At 41.1% G+C, this 22,994-nt stretch overlaps 1 long non-coding RNA gene across 1 annotated transcript in view; it reads right to left on the reverse strand.

The window, feature by feature from the left end:
* LOC138681477 (uncharacterized) overlaps window positions 1-22,994 on the reverse strand; it is a 54,377-nt gene that overhangs the window by 18,519 nt on the left and 12,864 nt on the right. Inside the window, exon 2 of the long non-coding RNA XR_011321918.1 lies at window positions 14,406-14,650. This is a non-coding gene — a long non-coding RNA (uncharacterized lncRNA). The remainder of the gene's footprint in view (window positions 1-14,405; window positions 14,651-22,994) is intronic.

Here is a 22,994-nt window from a genome sequence, read left to right on the forward strand (position 1 = left end):
GCGTGCGCAGATGGAGTGCTCTGCTACACGGGGCTTCAGGAAAATGGCCGCGGCATGCCACGCGTGCACAGATGGAGATCACGGCGGCCATTTTCCTGAAGCCGAGATGCAGCTTGACAGGCGAAAACGGCGACTTTGGTAATGTATTTCGCAGCATAGGTGGGGAATCAGGGTACACTACATACACTATTGTAACGCACAGCACAGGCCCTATTTAACAGTATTTTTATCTCAATCTGAAAAAACGGGGTGACAGGTTCCCTTTAAGAAGCATGGCCATAAAGTGGAATAATGAACACATGAGACAGCAGATGCCTCACATTCTCAGATTGGATAGTCGAGCTGTCAGTCAACACACTGACCTGTACCAGATTGGATGCCCAATCTGTCAATTACAGTACTGACAGATTCAGCACACCCCAAAACCAGATTGGACAGCCGAGCTGTCAGTAACTGCATCCTAGACCCCCTGAGGGGTCGAACCCTGATACTCAAGCTCCAGGTTCACATGCAGAAGAGAAAGAGTCCTTAATCGTTTCAGCACTGAATGAAAGTAAATCCACTCCAATTCAAGGTAAACAACAAACGGATCCTAAAGAGGACCTGTGATCTAATAAATGTTGTGACCTTCTTATCCCAGATCCTTCAGGAGTCACATCAGGATGTGATACACAAGTGGCAAGTACGCAGAAGATCTCATGCAAATGTGAAAAGCCCTAAACTGTTTTACATTTTAATATGAGCTAATGTTTACAAAATTAATCAAAATTTCCCTTTCCTTCACAAAAGCTAGTAAAAGTTCATATGCTGGCACAAGCCTTGACACCAAATGATTCAAAGTTTAGGTGGAAAAAGGAAATTAATGATGGAATAACAAAGAAATATTATGGATTGAAAATCCCAATGTAGGAGCCTCTGACATCCAGACACTGTTAGAGATCCAAGAAATCAGGGCCAAGAATATTACCTTTCATTATGTAAATAAGATTTTTTAAATGGAAAATGCAGCACGCTTCGAGGCACACACATCTTTATGATGCATGAAATGCTTGTAATTGTGTATATTGTTCTTTGTGTCTGAATAATAATAAAGCATTCATTTCTTACATATGTGCAGCCTTGCATATATCAGAGCTCCCGACCGTCCTGGATTCAGCGAGACTGTCCCGGAAGGTCAGAACTTTATTCCAACTTCCAATAATCACTTCTTTCCAATGTCTTCATTGGCCCTCCACATCCTTGTGGGGAGGTGCAGTATCTCTGCTCACAATTCCATTAAATGAACAATTCTCTTCCCATTTTCTGGTCTCCACAGAATTCAAACAATGACTTCTATCTGTCCAGGCAGTAGCTAAAGCTATACAGTTTCATTGCACACTTATGAAGATAGGAGAATTATGTATACATGAAGCTGCAGTGGAGGCAGTAAATGCACAAACAGATTATACTGGTACATTGAGATACATGTGTACATTCAGATGATCAGAAGAAACTACTAAAAATGAATGAAAAACAATTACAAAAATGTCAGTTTTGCTTTTTTGTAAGTCTCTCGGGCAACTCAACCCATAATCTACATCATTGCAGCTAAAGCTATGAGCCACAGGCTACCCTGATACTACTGGGAGAATTTTTCACACTTGAGGCTCCATTTCTGGCTCTGATCTGACAGGCATATTATGCTGGTTTATAGAAATACACTTCTATGTACTGATGTATCTCTATGTCCCTAAATTTAAGAGAGAGAGCAAATAATGAAAAATAGTAATTATTATTATTAATTTATTATGCTTTTGGCTTATATAGTGTTATTTTATTCCACAGGGCTTTACATACATTATCATTACTGTCCTCAATGGAGCTCACAATTTAGATTCCCTATCAGTATGTCTTTGTAGTGTGAGAGGAAACTGGAGAGCCCAGAGGAAACCCACGCAAACACGAGGAGAACATAATTACAAAAATGTCATTTTTACTGTGCTTTTTAAAAAATAATAATAATAAAAATAATAATAAACATCATAAATCTGTAAATAATTTGAGCATATCTGGTGTCAATGTAATCAAAATAACCAGCTCAACACAGCGATTAGATTATTTATGGTGATCGATAAATAGCATTAAAAAATGATTATTCTTCTCTATTACACCCATAAAAGAAGAAATAAAAATGTATTGGTTGAGGCTGTTTTTACAAGCTCCAGTTAGAAGCCTACAGAGAAAAAAAGCACCGAAACCGCGCAGCGTCTTTAGATGCACTGAGGGCATCACGTTCACTTTGAGTGGATATTTAGGGTATGTGCACACGTAGATGGAACCCCTGCGGATTTTTCTGCACCTGTTTTGGTAAATCCGCAGGTAAACCGCACTGCAGATTACCTGCGGAATTACCGCGGATTTACCGCGTTTTCTTTGAGGATTTTGTGCAGATTGCACCTGCGGTTTTACACCTGCAGATTCCTATTATGGAGCAGGTGTAAACCGCTGCGGAATCCGCACAAAGAATTGACATGCTGCGGAATAAACAACGCTACGTTTCCGCGTGTTTTTTCCACAGCATGTGCACTGCGGATTTTGTTTTTCATAGGTTTACATGGTACTGTAAACTCAGGGAAAACTGCTGCGAATCTGCAGCGGCCAATCCGCTGCGGATCCACAGCAAAATCCGCAACGTGTGCACATACCCTTAGGCTGTGTTCACATGAAGTGTAAATGCTGTGTTTTTTTTCTGCTGGCTTTGCATATAAATTTTGCTGCTATGGTAAACTGTCCAAGCAAATTGGATACTGATTTCATTAAAACTGTGCCACCTGTGCATCTAAAAACGCTGCAAGCTCTTGGTGCTTTTTTTTCCTCAGGAGGCTTTTATTGGGAACTAAAGAAAACTCAATAAAAAAACTGCTATTTGTTAGCTGTTTTGGCCAATAAAATATGCGGCCACCGCCTTTCAGGGCTTATCTACAGCATTCTATAATGCTGTAGAATGTAAGCCCGCAAGGGCAGGGTCCTCGCCCCTCTGTATCAGTCCGTCATTGTTAGTTTGTTTACTGTATGTGATATTTGTAACTTGTATGTAACCCCTTCTCATGTACAGCACCATGGAATCAATGGTGCTATATAAATAAATAATAATAATAAAATAATAATAATAATGAAAAAAAAAATATATATATTATTCCCCTAAATACATTTCTTTATCTAAATTAAAAAAAAAAACAATAAAAGTACACATATTTAGTATCGCCGCGTCCGTAACGGCCCGACCTATAAAACTGGCCCACTAGTTAACCCCTTCAGTAAACACCGTAAGAAGAAAAAAAAAAAAACGAGGCAAAAAAGCAACGCTTTATTATCATACCGCCGAACAAAAAGTGGAATAACACGCGATCAAAAAGACAGATATAAATAACCATGATACCGCTGAAAGCGACATCTTGTCCCGCAAAAAACGAGCCGCCATACAGCATCATCAGCAAAAAAAAAAAAGTTATAGTCCTGAGAATAAAGCGATGCAAAAATAATTATTTTTTCTATAAAATAGTTTTTATCGTATAAAAGCGCCAAAACATAAAAAAATGCTATAAATGAGGTGTCGCTGTAATCGTACTGACCCGAAGAATAAAACTGATTTATCAATTTTACCAAACGCGGAACGGTATAAACGCCTCCCCCAAAAGAAATTCATGAATAGCTGGTTTTTGGTCATTCTGCCTCGCAAAAATCGGAATAAAAAGCGATCAAAAAATGTAACGTGCCCGAAAATGATACCAATAAAAACGTCAACTCGTCCCGCAAAAAACAAGACCTCACATGACTCTGTGGACTCAAATATGGAAAAATTATAGCTCTCAAAATGTGGTAACGCAAAAAATATTTTTTGCAATAAAAAGCGTCTTTCAGTGTGTGACGGCTGCCAATCATAAAAATCCGCTAAAAAAACCACTATAAAAGTAAATCAAACCCCCCTTCATCACCCCCTTAGTTAGGGAAAAATTAAAAAAATGTATTTATTTCCATTAGGGCTAGGGATAGGGCTAGGGTTAGGGCTAGGGTTAGGGCTAGGGTTAGGGTTAGGGCTAGGGTTAGGGCTAGGGTTAGGGCTAGGGCTAGGGTTAGGGCTAAGGTTAAGGCTACAGTTAGGGTTGGGGCTAAAGTTAGGGTTAGGGCTAGGGTTAGGGCTACAGTTTGGGTTGGGGCTAAAGTTAGGGTTGGGGCTAGGGTTAAGGCTACAGTTAGGGTTGGGGCTAAAGTTACGGTTAGGGTTTAGATTACATTTACAGTTGGGAATAGGGTTGGGATTAGGGTTAGGTGTGTGTCAGGGTTAGAGGTGTGGTTAGGGTTACTGTTGGGATTAGGGTTAGGGATGTGTTTGGATTAGGGTTTCAGTTATAATTGGGGGGTTTCCACTGTTTGGGCACATCAGGGGCTCTCCAAACGCGACATGGCGTCCGATCTCAATTCCAGCCAATTCTGCGTTGAAAAAGTAAAACAGTGCTTCTTCCCTTCCGAGCTCTCCCGTGTGCCCAAACAGGAGTTTACCCCAACATATGGGGTATCAGCGTACTCAGGACAAATTGGACAACAACTTTTGGGGTCCAATTTCTCCTGTTACCCTTGGGAAAATACAAAACTGGGGGCTAAAAAATAATTTTTTGGGGAAAAAAAAGGATTTTTTATTTTCACGGCTCTGCGTTATAAACTGTAGTGAAACACTTGGGTGTTCAAAGTTCTCACAACACATCTAGATAAGTTCCATGGGGGTCTAGTTTCCAATATGGGGTCACTTGTGGGGGATTTCTACTGTTTAGGTACATTAGGGGTTCTGCAAACGCAATGTGACGCCTGCAGACCATTCCATCTAAGTCTGCATTCCAAATGGCACTCCTTCCCTTTCCGAGCCCTCCCATGCGCCCAAACGGTGGTTCCCCCCAACATATGGGGTATCAGCGTACTCAGGACAAATTGGACAACAACTTTTGGGGTCAAATTTCTCCTCTTACCCTCGGGAAAATACAAAACTGGGGGCTAAAAAATAATTTTTGTGGGAAAAAATTGTTGTTTTATTTTTACGGCTCTTCATTATAAACTTCTGTGAAGCCCTTGGTGGGTCAAAGTGCTCACCACACATGTAGATAAGTTCCTTAGGGGGTCTACTTTCCAAAATGGTGTCACTTGTGGGGGTTTTCTACTGTTTAGGTACATTAGGGGCTCTGCAAACGCAATGTGACACCTGCAGACCATTCCATCTAAGTCTGCATTCAAATGGCACTCCTTCCCTTCCGAACCCTCCCATGCGCCCAAACAGTGGTTCCCCCCACATATGGTGTATCATCGCACTCAGGACAAATTGGGCAACAAATTTTGGGGTCCACTTTCTCCTGTTACCCTCGGGAAAATACAAAACTGGGGGCTAAAAAAATAATTTTTGGGGGAAAAAAAAAGATTTTTTATTTTCACGGCTCTGCATTATAAACTTCTGTGAAGCACTTGGTGGGTCAAAGTGCTCACCACACCTCTAAATAAGTTCCTTAGGGGGTCTACTTTCCAAAATGGTGTCACTTGTGGGGGGTTTCAATGTTTAGGCACATCAGTGGCTCTCCAAACGCAACATGGCGTCCCATCTCAATTCCTGTCAATTTTGCATTGAAAAGTCAAACGGCGCTCCTTCCCTTCCGAGCTCTCCCATCCGCCCAAACAGTGGTTTACCCCCACATATGGGGTATCAGCGCACTCAGGACAAATTGGACAACAAATTTTGGCATCCAATTTCTCCTGTTACCCTCGGGAAAATACAAAACTGGGGGCTAAAAAATAATTTTTGTGGGAAAAAATTTTTGTTTTATTTTTACGGCTCTCCATTATAAACTTCTGTGAAGCCCTTGGTGGGTCAAAGTGCTCACCACACATGTAGATAAGTTCCTTAGGGGGTCTACTTTCCAAAATGGTGTCACTTGTGGGGGGTTTCAATGTTTAGGCACATGAGTGGCTCTCCAAACGCAACATGGCGTCCCATCTCAATTCCTGTCAATTTTGCATTGAAAAGTCAAACGGCGCTCCTTCCCTTCCGAGCTCTCCCATCCGCCCAAACAGTGGTTTACCCCCACATATGGGGTATCAGCGTACTCAGGACAAATTGTACAACAACTTTTGGGGTCCAATTTCTTCTCTTACCCTTGGGAAAATAAAAAATTGGGGGCGGAAAGTTAATTTTTGTGAAAAAATATGATTTTTTATTTTTACGGTTCTACGTTATAAACTTCTGTGAAGCACTTGGTGGGTCAAAGTGCTCACCACACATCTAGTTAAGTTCCTTAAGGGGTCTACTTTCCAAAATGGTGTCACTTGTGGTGGGTTTCAATGTTTAGGCACATCAGGGGCTCTCCAAACGAAACATGGCGTCCCATCTCAATTCCAGTCAATTTTGCATTGAAAAGTCAAATGGCGCTCCTTCGCTTCCGAGCTCTGCCATGCGCCCAAACTGTGGTTTACCCCCACATGTGGGGTATTGTCGTGCTCAGGACAAATTGTACAACAATGTTTGGGGTCTATTTTCTTCTGTTACCCTTGGTAAAATTAAACAAATTGGAGCTGAATTAAATTTTTTGTGAAAAAAAGTTAAATGTTCATTTTTATTTAAACATTCAAAAAATTCCTGTGAAGCACCAGAAGGGTTAATAAGCTTCTTGAATATGGTTTTGAGCACCTTGAGGGGTGTAGTTTTTAGAATGGTGTCACACTTGGGTATTTTCTATCATATAGACCCCTCAAAATGACTTCAAATGAGATGTGGTCCCTAAAAAAAAATGGTGTTGTAGAAATGAGAAATTGCTGGTCAACTTTTAACACTTATAACTCCCTAACAAAAAAAATTTTGGTTCCAAAATTGTGCTGATGTAAAGTAGACATGTGGGTAATATTACTTATTAAGTATTTTGTGTGACATATCTCTGTGATTTAATTGCATAAAAATTCAAAGTTGGAAAATTGCGAAATTTTCATAATTTTCGCCAAATTTCTGTTTTTTTCACAAATAAACGCAGGTACTATCAAAGAATTTTTACCATTGTCATGAAGTACAATATGTCACGAGAAAACAACGTCAGAATCACTGGGATCCGTTGAAGCGTTCCAGAGTTATAACCTCACAAAGGGACAGTGGTCAGAATTGCAAAAATTGGCCCGGTCATTAACGTGAAAACCACCCTTGGGGGTAAAGGGGTTAAATATAACTGTCATTTCAGGAGAACCTGCAGTAGAACATTTGCGTCTGTCTCTAATGACATTGCTTGAATTGGCTTAATTTTAAATATCATCGAACAAGTGGGAAAAATGACAGTAGCTAATAATTTTTTACCATCCTTTTTTTCTGTAAGGTGTTTTAGTAAATTGGCTGAGCCCCATGGCGTCACCTTGCCTCTTTGTCTCCCACGTTCCCATTTCCTAAGCACCAGGGTTATTTTAATAAATGCACTTTAATTTACACAATGGGAACAATCTTTCTAAAAGATATAGTTCCATTTCAAAATGGTTTTTCTATGAACTCGTTGCGCCTACCAATTTGAACAGCATTTCATCAACAATCAGAATGTGTTTCTTTTCAGAGTGTATTGAAAAGGCATAATTGGAAAGCTTTTAATGTACATGTGTAAGAGGGAGAAACAAAGAGGTAGCAATATATAATAAGGATTTGGAACAGAGAGTAATTTGTGGGGGTGTAACAGGTCCCTGCTGTGTTTTGGGCTGCACTACATTGCATGGAAAACTTGCGTGAAACCCTTGATGTGATGTGAATCGTGATTATGATTAGCTGCTATAAAACAGATTTTGTAATAACGTATTCATGAGCTCTTTTATCAATATAATACCTATTTTAACTGCTCTAAATAGCAATACATTGGAATTCTGGAATGTTTTCCATAGCTAACAACATGACCTGTCTGTGCGTATGTTGAAAATGTCTGAGATGAGAATACTTCTTTTAGTTCAAAGTCTTCATTATATAAGTTCTGTACATATGACACATAAAGTAGCTATAAACTTTCAACATTCCATCCTTAATAGGATATTCCATAAATTCGTGATAGCTAAGAATGCACCTCAGCGACATACTGGAATAAAAAGTGAAGCTTGCAACTGTCTAACATTTAGGTAGACAGGGATACCTTTTTGAGTGCGTGTTCATTTCAAAGGGTTTTCTGTCGAGTTTTTTCTTTCCTTTATGCTCTTTTAGAGCTCATACTCACTTGCGATAAAATCGGAAGAGTCTTGCAAGTCAATACCCGGCACTGCACCCGACACTTAGGAGCGGAGCTTGCGGCTGCATGTATTTCTATGTGGCCGCATGCTCCGATCCGAGTGCCGAGTGCAGTGCCGGGTATTGACGTGTGAGACTCATCCAAGTTTCTCGCAAGTGAGTATGAGCCCTTAAGGTACTTCTCAGCAGGTGAATGAAAACAACCTCCCTGTTCTGCTGTGCACCGATCTCTTTTGGCACAAAGCGGTCGCAGAACAGCTCCCAGCGGTCATTCTCCCACTTCCTGTGACTTCATTTTGACAGCGCAATTCCTTCTCTTCTGCTCTGCTTTTCCTAAGTTGATTGACAACTTACCTCCAACTGCCAAACTCAGTGTTGGGACAATTTACAATGTGATTTACATTGCATGAGCTGACGCATCATTAATGCCAAGAACTCTGCAAGTTGCTATGATTTCTAGTGCCTACGCATTGTATCAGTATCACTAGCAGAGTTATGTCACTACAGCGCTCATGAAATGTGAATTGCACTAATTCAACTCGCCCATGCAAAATTATCCTGCGGAAAGCTGGTCATCTACATAAGATACTACGTAGTAAAATCTATGGAGCGGGGAGGGTAAGTTAGGAGTGAGCACCAGGTAGGGCACTGATACAAGCAGATGAAGCTTCTATAACAAGTAATAAATCTCTTTTACAATGTGAAATTCAGAGATACATTACTTAGTATTGCCATTTAATGTCCTCCACACTGCTGCTGCTTTTATCTTGGTGCAACAGAGAAAGAACAACAGGGAACCATCTTTGTGTGCTGTGTATAGGAGCCATAATAGCAGTAAGTTTCTATCCACTAGCTCAGGAAGAACTGAAAATGTGAGAAGGACTTAAAGCCTACAGAGGAGAAATCTGATGATAAATACAGCGTACAAGTCATATACAGCCCATCAATACCATCATTCCTTATGCACACACACGTCATAGATTATTTTTTAAAAGTTACAATAAGGGAGTTATCCAGGACTATTTTATGTTTTTTTACTATGGGCCTAAAATTGACAGGCAGATAGTTGCTAACTTACTTCTTGCCTGTTCTACCCAGCGCCAGCTCAGAGCAGTCACTGACCGCTGAAGCCGGTGATTTAGCTGCAATAACCACACAACCATTTCTTATCTTCTTCTACAAAAATAATAATTCAAAGAAGGAAACAAGAACGGGGTGGATTATTTCATAAAGAAAATACTTATATTACTAAAAGAAATCATTTTCCCTTAACTGAGTTGGCTATTTATAAACTGAAGGATGAAATGAAGGTGCTTAAAATTCGACATTCTGGGAAGCTTTTAAAATTGCTCATAGTAAGCCTCAATGACATCCTCTGGTTTTAACTTTATAGGTTTTTATGTCATGTGTGGTGTCTGATTCCATTTTCTGCTGCATACTGATAAGCTACAATAAGGTCTATAATTCACAACAGCATCTTATTACAGAAGTAATTTTGACTCCAGAGACCATTCGTTCAATTACTTATGCATCTTTAAATGTATTCGAGGATCAACTATTCACTATTAACAGCTTGACCCACTACTATCTTACAAAATACATAGAAAGACTATATCTTCATATGGCTGAAATACTGTGTTTTGTATACTAGTACATCTGTCATTAGAGATGAGCAAAATACATAGCTGGAATTGGGATATTGAGATAAAAATGTCCCATTATTAGGTACAAAGGGTATTTTCATTTGTGCACTGGAGAAACTGAGTATTTAAATGGCCCATCAGGCACAAGACACAGGCGCAGTACATTAGTAAGCATAGCATTGCTATGTCATTTTTGGAATGAAAATGAACCTGTAAACAGCTTGTTCTGTCTGCTGGTTAGTGTAGTGCAGTGGTGTCAAACTAATTTTCACCAAGAGCCATATCATTATTATGGTTGACTTCAAAGGGTCACTTGCAATTGTAAGGACTCATGCCCGAAATCATTGCAACATTGTTCAAGCACGGACTGTAATGCACAGACAAGCCAAGGGGATATAAGAGAGCGGTCTCATAGAATCATAGAATGATAGAGTTGAAAGGACTTCTTGGGTCATCTTGTCCAACTCCCTGCTCAATGGAAGATTCATTAAATCATCCCACACAGGTGTCTGTCCAGCCTCTGTTTGAAGACTTCCATTGAAGGAGAACTCACCACCTCTGGCAGCCTGTTCCACTCATTACGGGAAGGGCAGCATCCTATGAAGGAAAGCCACCTATGCCAAGCATGGTATCCATCCACAGACAGCTGCTCCTAATAGCCAGATTCCTACTCCACACTGATGAGGGGCAAACACCCCGAAACAGCTGTCTGTGGATGGATACCATGCTTGGCATAGGTGGCTTTCCTTCATAGGATGCTGCCCTTCCCGTGGTTGTTCCTTCCCGGGGAAAGGCCTGGCTATTCACTGCTTGCGTTGAGAAACACGTGATGGTGTCTCCGCAGCTTCTTTACATGCATCTGCATATTTCCCATAAGGGATGGGGGCAGTGTTCTGGAATCACTGCGTTGAGAAACACGTAATGGTGTCTCCGCAGTGTTGGATGTTTTGGTCTCCCCGAGGCCAATCATCTGTGCCTTTATGTTCCACTCATTAGTCACCCTCACTGTCAAAAAGATTCTTCTAATATCTAATCTGTATCTTTTCCCCTTCAGTTTCATTCCATTGCTTCTAGTCTTTCCTTGTGCAAATGAGAATAAAGCTGATCCATCTACAATGAGACAGCCCATCATATGTACATAGCTATTAAGTCTCCTCTCAGTCTTCTATTTTGCAAGCTAAACATTCCCAAATCCTGTAAATGTTCCTCATAGAACAATGTTTGCAAACCGGTCACCATTCTGGTCGCTCTTCTCTGAACTTGCTCCAGTTTGTTCATGCGTTTTTTAAAATGAGCCCAGAATTGGACACAGTATTCCAGATGAGGCCTGGCCAAGGAGGAGTAAAGGGGGGTAATTATTTCACATGATCTAGACTGTATGCTTCTATTAATACAACCCAAAATTGTGATTGCCTTTTTTTGCTGCTGCGTCAAACTGTTGACTCAAGTTCAGTCTGTGATCTTTTAGTATACCCAAGTCTTTTTCACAAGTGCTGTTCCTTCCATTCTGCAAATGCTTTTTTAATTTTTTGTGTCCAGATGTAGGAATTTGCCTATCTCCCTGTTAAAAACCAGTCTTTTAGTTGCTGCCCACAGTTCCAGTTTGTTTAGAACTTTTTGAATCCTCTGTGTAGTAGGGCTATAAAACAGCTGTCCCTGGGCAGTGGGGCTAAAAGCGCTGTCTCTGATTAGTAGAGCTGAGAGAGCTGTTCCTGGGAGATAGGGCTAAGCGCTCTGTCTCTGAGTAGAAGGGCAATAGATGTCCCTGGGTAGTAGGGCTGAGAGTACTGACGAACGACTTTTCCGAAACGTGCGTCGGGGTTTTGCGCTGCACTTAAACCAGGGACCACCCATTAGGTAACTACTGCTGCCTGTATATTCATACCTCTTTTACATTTTTACATAGACTCATTGCACACAGTGCTGCCAAGCACATATCATTTCAATCCAGTATACGCATGCCTATTCTAGTGTTTTTACAGGTTTACACCAACTATTTGTGTGCATATTTTTGTTCAGTATCACTCTACACTCCACTTGTGTACACATATCCTCCATATATGACACCAATGTCTATTTTTTCATGACTAGGGTGTCAGCACCAACAGCATCACTGTGTCTATGTAAATTTACAGGCAACAAGCTATGACAGACTTATCTTAATTCTTTAGTGTGTTTGTCATTCTATTTTCCACTAATATATTGATTACACTAACTGTTATTAATTAAGATGACATTTTACCTTTCTGCTGTTATTCTGTTACCTTTTTTTTTGCAGACTGTTTAAAATGTAAAAGAAAAAAATTTAAAAAATTAAATACATGTCTGATTTTCACAGTTTGTGCCTTTCTTTTCAACCACAAAATGAGCCTAAGATACATTTTAAATAGTTTTCCCTATCTGCAGCAATTATTTTTAAATAGCAGACATATTTTTTCCCTATAGGAAAGGAACTTGAGACCGGACTGTGGCTTTTTTTTTCTTTTCTTTTTGTATTATTTCCCTTTCCAGCTTTTTCTTTTTTTCTTTTCTGTATTCCACACATTGTGCCCAAGACCTTTGTGGGTCAATTAGAAATTTTAAAACATTTTTGTGCTGATTTGATTAGCCATTTGTCTGCACTTCAGTGTTGTAAGTACAGTGACTAGGAAGGCAGAAATGGAAATGCCTTTTTGGTAATTTCTGATTGCTAAATCCTCATTGCTGCTGCTGCACGATCAGTTGGTACAATGTCCAGCCCCCACATGTTAAGTCGTTGTGTGGTAGTGAATATGATATATATATATTTTAGGTACTATTTTAATAGACTAAAGGTACCGTCACACTAAACGATATCGCTAGCGATCCGTGACGTTGCAGCGTCCTGGCTAGCGATATCGTTCAGTTTGACACACAGCAGCGATCAGGATCCTGCTGTGATGTCGTTGGTCGCTGCAGAAAGTCCAGAACTTTAATTCGTCGCTGGACTTCCTGCTGACATCGCTGAATCGGCGTGTGTGACGCTGATTCAGCGATGTCTTCACGCGCTTAGTAACCCAATGTTTACCCTGGTTACCGGGGACCTCGGGATCGTTGGTCGCTGGAGAGCTGTCTGTGTGCAGCGATCCGGATCGTTGTCGGTATCGCTTAGTGTGACGGTACCTTTAGCTTAATATATATCAACTTTTTTAAGGTTAAATGAATTACCAGTAAAATGTGTATGTATAGTTTTATGCAATTTAAAAATGTTCTAAAATATTTTTACAATTCTTGTTTTCTGCATTATTTTTTAATCTTGGCCTTTGTATAATAACACATGTTAATATTCACAATAAGCTGTTCTCATGTATTTCCTAACAAGTACGTATAAACAGTATTGCTACAGGCTTAAGGTCCCTTGTTTTTCTTTTCATGACAATTTGGTAAGGGCTCATTCTGACGTCCATTTTTCACGTATGAACACTATCTGTGTTTTTCACATGCCATCCAGGTACTGTCTGTTTTTCACATACTGGTTGATAGCAGAAACATTTTTTCTTTCTGATACGAGAAAAACTGATGAAACTCTGACCAAATTCTGATGACACTGTAAAAACTCAGATGAGACTTTGATCAAAAACACTGATAAAACTTGATCCGTTTTTTTCGTACGTGAAAAAAATAGATGTCTGAATGAGTCCTAAAGCCCATTTTCTGTAAAAAAAAACCTGTATGACAGTATCACAACTATGCATGCAAAGAAAAGCAGTTTCTCAACTATGATTGTAGCTCAATATCTTCTTCCTACTGTCGACTGTGCAGGAATCTGTATAATTCTAGTGATAGTTATGCTGCTCTGCGAGACGTGGTTCAGAAACAATGCACTAAAGGCAGACAGTTGGAAGTGGCCACATGTAGTATTGCTTTCGTAGAAAACTCTAATTATTTGTTATTAATTATTTACTATAAAGTGGTGAAAGAGCCAAACAAAATTGCTAATTGGGCTCTTTTTAAAGATGTTTACATCTTGGAAGCATAGATTTAATAAAGCGAGCAGTTAAAGAAGCTTATTAGGAATGCGAGCATAGTATAAACCTTAAATTATTAATAAGGCATAAATTTAAAAAATAGAGAGCAGAAATATAATAAATCTAATTCTTAGGATTGAGCAGAAACTAATATAAACTTAAAATTTAAACATGGATTACAATCCAAAGAATGAGAGTGATCTGTGGTTCATGAATGCTGGAAATGAATAATAAAGTGATTATTATTCTGTGCATAAAGTTCGAAAAGTGTGTGGACATAAGTTCACAGCTTTGCCAGTGCTTGACATTCCCTCTTCAGTGTGTGGTACTGCTACAGCTTCTGAGCAGTGCACCTGCAGTCTTGAGGTTACTGAGATCTATTTCTGATTCCCTACATCCAACTACTTGCACACTCATGCCATCTGAATCTTAAAAACATCTTTGGAATCTGTGCTTTTTTTTAATGTGGTCACAAGAAAAACTATGTCATGCAAAAGCACAAGAAAAAAGAAGCGCACTTACCCCAGGTACGGTGGTCACAGTTTTATTCGGACATATATTAAAACATCGGCAGGGAGGAAAGTGAACAGTGAACGGACTACGGCCGTTTCGTGCTATACAGCACTTCTTGAAGCTGCACCCGCAATGGTATTAGAGGGAACGTTCTTAGTAGGCATTGAACGCTGTTCACACAATCTGGGTTGAAGACTTTAGGGTCAGGCATATAACAGCAGTGCGGTGACATTTTTCTTTTGCTCTTGGCTGGACTGTTGACAAGAAAAACTATGATTGTTACTCTGATTTGTTACTGTCTTGCTTAGGCTGGTTTCACATTTGCAGTTGTGTCCGCAGCGTTTCGGACGCATACATCCACATGCGTCTTGATTTCCTATCTTTTACATTGTAGATGCACGTGTATGTGTTTGCATGCGTTAGCCCGCGTTTGCTTACGCATGCGTATTTTGGTGATGTGCGGCTGACGCACCATGTTAGAATTTTTGTGGCGGCAATTTTCCGCCGCCATATGTATGCAGACGCTTGCGGAAGGAGTCCGTCAAATAAATGTCTATGGGAACGCATGCGTACGCAATGACTTGCATGCATTTGCATACGCATGCGTTCTTCTAAGTAAACATGTCTAGGAACTTGTTTTAAGCCACCCCAAACAAACCTTATAAAAGTAGGTGTGGGCAGTGTAAGTCCATTACTCTCAAGACTCTGGAAGTGAGAAAAGCATTGCAACACATCATGTTTGGAAGACTATCAAAATGTAAGTATACAAGCTATAGCTCTGCCTGTTTTTCTCCCTGCAGTCTGTAATCATTTCTTTGTCTCTTGCAGCATTCCTCATCATGTCCTCCATGGAAGATCAGAGCTCACACAGTGGACAGGAGACTGAAGGGAGTACATTTGCTGCTGATTGGTAAGTAATCACTGTCACTATTACACATGTGGCAAAATATTTATTTTTATTTTTACAGAACCCTTCCAGTGCAGATGAACAGGAGCAGCAGACTCAGGCCCAAGCTCCGGTGGCAGGAGCAATTTTATTTATTCTTGACTGTTGTTGGTACGCTTGCCTTTTTTAATTTATTCTTGACTGTTTTTGGGACGCTTGACTTTTTTTTTTGACTGTTTTTGTTTTAAGGGCAGAGACACACTGCTGTATTTCTCTTGCGATAATCACACCGCACTGCACGGACTGGCCAGCACCTCTCCTGACCCAAGCATGACAGCATGATGGATTACTATGCAGCTGTCAAGCTCAGGTCAGGAGAGCCAACAGCTAATATGAGTTTTACAATGCGATTCTCGCACGAGAAATATGGCAGTGTGTCTCTGCCCTAGTGTTTTATCTTTCCAACATTAATGTCTTTTTTCATTTCTAGGTCCGACAATGGGAGGAGGTTCTCATTGATAATGACCTACTCATCACCCTGGTGCAGGAGCGAGTTCCATTGTGGGACACCCGGGAGCAGCAGCACTTGGACGCTATGGTGATTCAGCGGCTGTGGAATGAGGTGGCCCAAGTGCTGATGTATGACTGGGACAACGCCACATCACGTGTCAGAAAGGCTTTTCATAAGTATTGCAGTGTGGTCTGATGCGGCAGTGAACCTGAAGCAAGCGTGTGTGATGCGATAAACTCCTGCGAGTTTCTCGCATCACACAGGGTTGTGTGATCCTGGCCTAAAGTGCATCGTTTAACTTTTTTTTTCCCTATTCACAGTGATCAAAGTCAAAACACATTGGTGTTCGATGAAGGATCGCTTTAACAAGGACCTGAGACAGGAGATCCAAGTTCGCAGTGGTGCTGCAGCAAGGATAGAAAAGTACAAGTAACACCGGCTGCTAGCTTTCCTGAGGCCTATCCTTGCTCAGAGAACGTTAGTATTTTGGTGTTGTATTCCATTGTGTTTTATTCACTAATCAAAATTTTTCTATTCCACAGGAGTTGGCGCTTTTACAATTGATATTTTTGGTAGTAATGTTTTACTTTTCTTTTCACAGAACCTGTAGCAGCACCCTCGAACCTGGATCGTCCTCTGGAGCGGTCCTTCATCGAATTGCCACGGACCAGTCCCAGCCATCCACCAGCGAAGCAGTAAGTGGGCCTACATCACAGGCTGGAGAACAGGCAGCTGATCATTCAGGTCTTCCCCTGTCCCAGTCCTCTGCCTTCTTGTATTGGGCTCTTCCTGCCAGCGGCAGCAGGCCTTGGACAGGTCACTCATGCCTGAGTTTATTCACATGAGCTCAGTCTTCCAGAATGGTCTGAGGCGCTGGGAGATAGCCTGGAAAGTGGTCTGACCCATATTAAAACACTTTTCCAGGATGTCAATCAGCGCCTTAACCGTCTGGAAGCAGACCTCCAGAGCACACCATTTTTTTTAACAAGATAGAGCAAAGCATGTCGGAACACCTTGCGCCTGAACTCCAGCTCAATGTGATGCAGGCCTGCAACGCTGCTTACATTCAGGCTATGCAGCAGATTCGGTACTTACACCAGACACAGGTGGTATTTCCACCTGTGCCACAAATTGCACACTTAACAGCAATACCGAGTTCTGCTGCATACCACCACCATGCCCAGTTCTGCCGCACACCACTACACCGCCAACACCATGCCGGGTGCTGTTGCAATCCACTCCACCACCACCACCATGCCGAGTCCTGCTTCTGCATGGCTGACCACCACCACCAGTACTAGGCCGCCAGAAGTACCTGCTCAGCTGCCCACCACCACCACCAGTAGGCCACCAGATGTAACTGCATGGCTGTCCACCACCACCATCACTAGGCCCCCAGATGAGCCTGCACGGCTGTACTCAGCTACCACCAGGCCGGGTCGAGTAGATACATGCCCTGCTGACCCCACCACTCCCACCCTCCCAAGGAGAAACAAAAAAAGGAGGATGTCACAGAAAAGTGGACATAAATGAAAAAGGACTAAAGGCAGCAAAAGTGTCGTGCTACCTCCACTCTCACCTCCCAATGTGTCTGTTTTGTCCAGTTTTTCTCTCCCTTCCAATGTGTCTCTACCATCCCATGCTTCCACTCCTAATGTGTCTACTTTCATTCTTGACCTCTCAGACCCCACATGTTTAGTTACCCTTTCCCCTGGAACCCCTTCATCGTCCATCCGTAGCCAATCCTCCCAGCTCCACTCCCCCCAGGTCCATAACAGTTCCCCCTCATCGGTTCGTAAAATTAATTTTTTTTATTTGCAAATAAATTTGTGTTGTTTTCCCCCAATCACTGCTTGATCTTTGTCTCCGGCAACACACCGTGTGCCATCAACACACATGTCACCGTATATATGTTTGTGCTGTGGTTTTGCCACATCATAGCTCCATGACACACAATCTACAGCTCCTCTTTTTTATTTGCTTTACACAGCAGCATTGCTTCTTGTGTGTATAATGGAGCTATGAGGTGGCAAAAGCACAAAGAGTACTGAAAATCCTCCAAAAATATATACTAATACAGCAAATAAGGTCAGGGGTCAACAATGCTCACCTGCCTAGGTGTCAGCACTATTACACTCAGGATGCAGTGCTTTCTGCATCCTGAGTGCACTAGTTCTGTCACACGGGCAGGTGAGTAAAGATATGAGGTGTATTAGCTCCATCATCTCTTCAGTCTGCATTAATATATAGAAATATATGGGCAGCACGGTGGCGCAGTGGTTAGCACTACAGCCTTGCAGCGCTGGGGTCCTGGGTTCTAATCCCACCCAGGACAACATCTGCAAAGAGTTTGTATGTTCTCTCCGTGTTTGCGTGGGTTTCCTCCGGGCACTCCGGTTTCCTCCCACATTCCAAAGACATACTGATAGGAATTCTAGATTGTGAGCCCAATCGGGGACAGTGATGATAATGTGTGCAAAACTGTAAAGCGCTGCGGAATATGTTAGCGCTATATAAAAATAAAGATTATTATTATTATAAATAGAGAAATGCAGACTGAAGAGACGATGGAGCTAATCCAATGTCACCTACCATAGCACTGACCTCAGAGAGAAGAAGAGGTGACTCCAGTACAAAAGCCTAACCATGACATATAAAGCCATCCACAACCTGTCTCCTCCATACATCTGTGACCTCCTCTCCCGGTACTTTCCTGCACGCAACCTCCGATCCTCACAAGATCTCCTTCTCTACTCCCCTATTATCTCCTCTTCCCACAATCGCATACAAGATTTCTCTCGTGCATCCCCCCTACTCTGGAATGCTCTACCACAACATATCAGACTCTCGCCTACCATCGAAACCTTCAAAAAGAACCTGAAGACCCACCTCTTCCGACAAGCCTACAACCTGCAGTAACCACCGATTGACCAAACCGCTGCACGGCCAGCTCTACCCTCACCTACTGTATCCTCACCCATCCCTTGTAGATTGTGAGCCCTCGCGGGCAGGGTCCTCTCTCCTCCTGTACCAGTTGTGACTTGTATTTTTCAAGATTATTGTACTTGTTTTATTATGTATACCCCTCCTCACATGTAAAGCGCCATGGAATAAATGGCGCTATAATAATAAATAATAATAATAACAATAAAAGTGTAAAGCATGGGTTACATAACCCAATTTGGTCATAATCCAATCCTTGTGTCATGCAATCTGCATGATACAGCGAGTGAACTATATAAAAACTGTAGTTGTGAACCGGTGACCACCTTATTAACCTCTAAAAATTATTATTCTAATATAGAGGACACTTGGAACAGATGTTAACTATAGGTGTTTTATTGACATCAAATATTAAAGTAAATTTAAATAATTACAGGTACATTGCACAACATTATAAGAACACTAAACCATGCTATCTTGCCAGGACAGACGTCCACTCTCAGAAACAAAGTAGGACGCGAATGTATCCCTTATTTGGGCAACTTCAACGGTTGTCCTGAAAGAGTGATGATGATGATCTGGCAATGGGTTACAAAACAGGTTCATCAAGTTCAATGTTGGGTCGCTCTTTAGCCATTATGTAGTTGTGCAGAGCCACACATGCCTTGACCACCTCATCGACTGTCTCAATTTTGAGATTAATGGCTGTCCTTAAAATGCGCCATTTTGAGACAAGGATACCAAAGGCACACTCAACAGTTCTTCATGCCCTGGTCAGTCTGTAATTAAAAATCCATTTTGTGTGGTTCAAGTCCCGACTGGAGTATGGTTTCAGGAGGTTTCCACACATCTGAAAGGCCTCGTCCCCAATCACAACATATGGCATTGGCAGGCCTTGATTGTTGGGAAGTGGTTGTGGCAGGGGGAAATTAAAATGATTCCCGTACAACCTTTGGCCCAAGTCCGAGATTTAAATGTCTGGGAGTCATTACCACGACCAAAAGATCCAATGTCCATGGCGACAAACCTACAGTCCGCAGCTGCAATCGCTATGAGCACTATGGAAAAATATTTTATATAATTAAAGTACTCGGATTCAGTTCCAGCCGGTTTAGTAATTCTGATATGTTTTCCATCCACTGCTCCCAAACAATTGGGGAAATCACAAACTTCAAACAATTGGTCTGCAGTTTGCTGCCAGATTTCCGTGGTGGGTAGGGGGATAAATTCCGCACGAAGAACATCCCACAAAGCCCAGCAGGTGTATGCGATAATCTCAGAGAGTGTCGAAATTCCTATCCGGAACTGGAAATGGAGCGATGATAGGCTCTCTCTGGTAGCCAGGAATCTGTCAAAAAGAGAAAGAAAAAAATTAATCAGAACAATAATTTTTATGACTGGGGGTTTTGCAAAAAAGAGAAAGAAAGAAGGAAAAAAAAGAGAAAGAACATGGCTTTTATAACAATAATATTTAGGACAATATTTAATAGTCAGGTCAAGAGTGGTGCACTCAACAAATGATGTGGTGCTCAAAGGAAAAAAATCAAATATAGTAATGAAAACCTTTGGCATTCAACAAGTCCACAAATCTTTGCTCTCAATTTTCAAATTTATTTAGGCAGCCAGCAAAAAATGTATAACAGACAAATAATCCAACGTTTCAGCATACATTGCGTCCTTCCTCTATGCCATGCTGGCAACTAATAAATTAGGATCGATAGACATTATATACAGACTACCTTGAAAAAGGCAATGTATGCCGAAACGTTGGATTATTTGTCCCTTATACATTTTTTGCTGGCTGCCTAAATAAATTTGAAAATTGAGAGCAAAGATTTGTGGACTTGTTGAGTGCCAAAGGTATTCATTAGGACAATATTTAAGCTAAACAAAAAAAGGGAAAAATATTAAGTACATTGCAAAACAATAATAATTATGACAGGCATTAATGTTTAAATATTACGTTCTTTGGTGTCACCAGCAGACGTTCCTCAGCAGGAATTGCTCTACGGAGCTGGGTGTCCTGCCTTCTGATGGCTCCTTGTACACGGTCCAGCAATTCCATAGAGCAGTCTTGAGACATCCTCGTGTACTCTAAATATTTCTGTGGGTTTTCACGGAGCTCACTGAATAAGGAGTGGTAGGCTCCACGGCTTTGTCGTAGTTCAAGAATTGGGTACTGCAAAAAAGCGCCGACACCGTCTTCTCTGTTTGGCTCTTTCCGTTCTTGCTCACAAGCAAATGCAAAGGAAAGAAACAAGTTGACATCCAAATCCATATTCCGATAGAAACTTTCCATGCGAAGATCCATCTTGACACAGAATACAGGAGCAAAATATGAGGATTTCATCTGTACAAGGGTTTATATAGTGAAATCCCAAGAGCCACGGCCATTGGGCGTGGATTGTTTCAAGGAAATTCTTCTTGAAACAATTTTTTCCTTTAAACGCATGCACATAAAAAACACGAACACATGCAAAAACGCATACAAACATGTGCAAACATTGCATTTTTATCCATCATGCGTTACTTGATGCTGATAAAAAACACAGCGTTATCATTCGTTTTGCAATACGTTTGCGGTTGCGGACAAGACGCTGAGGACTCAACCGCAAAGGTGAACCTAGCCTTACTTACTACTAATAAATTTTCTGCTTGCTCTCCTGTTAACAATGCATTGTGAATGTAACAATCTTGCTTAACCTTTTGGTCAACTGTAAAACCACTGGCTGTTCACTCTGCCAGTCACTGTATTGGTTGCATATTCACTTTAGAAAAACAATTTAAACTTATCACCCTCATAAATAACTTTCTCTTCTATTTCTATACTTTTTATGCTGAAATATTTCCCTGGAGTTAGGCAATTTCAAAAATACATGATTTTGAGCATGACTTAAAGGGAATCAGTCAATAGAATCAACCCTCGTAAGCCATCTACAGTTGTGTGAAAAGTGTTTACCCCTTCCTGATTTCCTATTATTTTGCATGTTTGTCACACTTAAATACTTCAGATCATCAAAAAAATTTAATATTAGACAAATATAACACAAATAAACACAAAATGCAGTTTTAAATAAAGATCTTTATTATTACGGGAAAAAGAAATCCAAACCTACAGGGCCCTGTGTAAAAAAGTGAATGTGCCCACCCCCCATAAAACAAAACTTAACTGTGGTTTATCACATCTTTGGGAAGCTGAGTTTAAATTTCCTAGCCACAACCAAGCCCTATTACTGCCACTCCAGTTCTCAGTCAAGAAATCACTTAAATATCACCTGCTTGACAAAGTGAAGTAAAGCCAGGGCTGGTCTTAGACAAATTGGGGCCCTAGGCAAAATTCAAAGTGGGGCCCCCATGTCCATATAAAACACGTACGTGTTACACCGATATCGGTGTCACCAGTGTTTTCAATCAGTGTGCCATCCATGGGCCATCCGTGTTTTTCCAATATGGATAATGGAAATGAAATTACAAAACTTCTCATATACTTTCCATGTTAAACACGTACAGCACACGGATGGCACATGTACGGCACACGAACGTCATGTTTACACGGACTGCATGGCAGACTTCCAAGACGAAAATCACTGCTGAGCTATAAGAGCAGATTCGTTTCAGTTTTGCCAAAAATATTTTGATGATCCACAAGACTTTTGGGAGACTACCCTGTGGACTAACGGAACAAAAGTTGAACTTTTTGTAAGGTGTATGTCCCATTACATCTGATGTAGACGTAACCCAGCATTTCAGAAAAGGAAAATCATACTAACAGTAAAATATGGTGGTGGTAGTGTGATGGTGTGGGGCAGTTTAGCTGCAGCAGGACCTGGAAGACTTGCTGTGGTAAATGGAACCATTAATTCTGCTGTCTACCAAAAAATCCTGTAGGAGAAAGTCCGGCCATCTGTTCATAACCTCAAGCTGAAATGCACTAGATTTATGCAACAGAACAATCATTCAAAACACATCAGCAAGTCCACCTCTGAATGACTTAAGGAAAACAAAATTAAGACGTTGGAGTTGCCTAGTCAAAGACCTGACCTTAATCCGATTGAGATGCAATGGCATGACCTTTAAAATGTGGTTCATGCTCAGAAACCCCCCAATGTGGCTTAATTTCAACAATTTTGCAAAAATAAGTGGGCCAAAATTCCTCCAGAGCACTGTAAAAGACTCATTTCCAGTTATCTCGATCTCCGAGAGCTGCTGCTGTGCAGGCGCGGGCAGCACCGCCTTGGAGGAGAAAATGTTCTTCTTC

This window comes from Ranitomeya imitator, chromosome 5 (genome assembly GCF_032444005.1).
Source record: "Ranitomeya imitator isolate aRanImi1 chromosome 5, aRanImi1.pri, whole genome shotgun sequence".
In the NCBI taxonomy this organism is placed as follows: domain Eukaryota; kingdom Metazoa; phylum Chordata; class Amphibia; order Anura; family Dendrobatidae; genus Ranitomeya; species Ranitomeya imitator.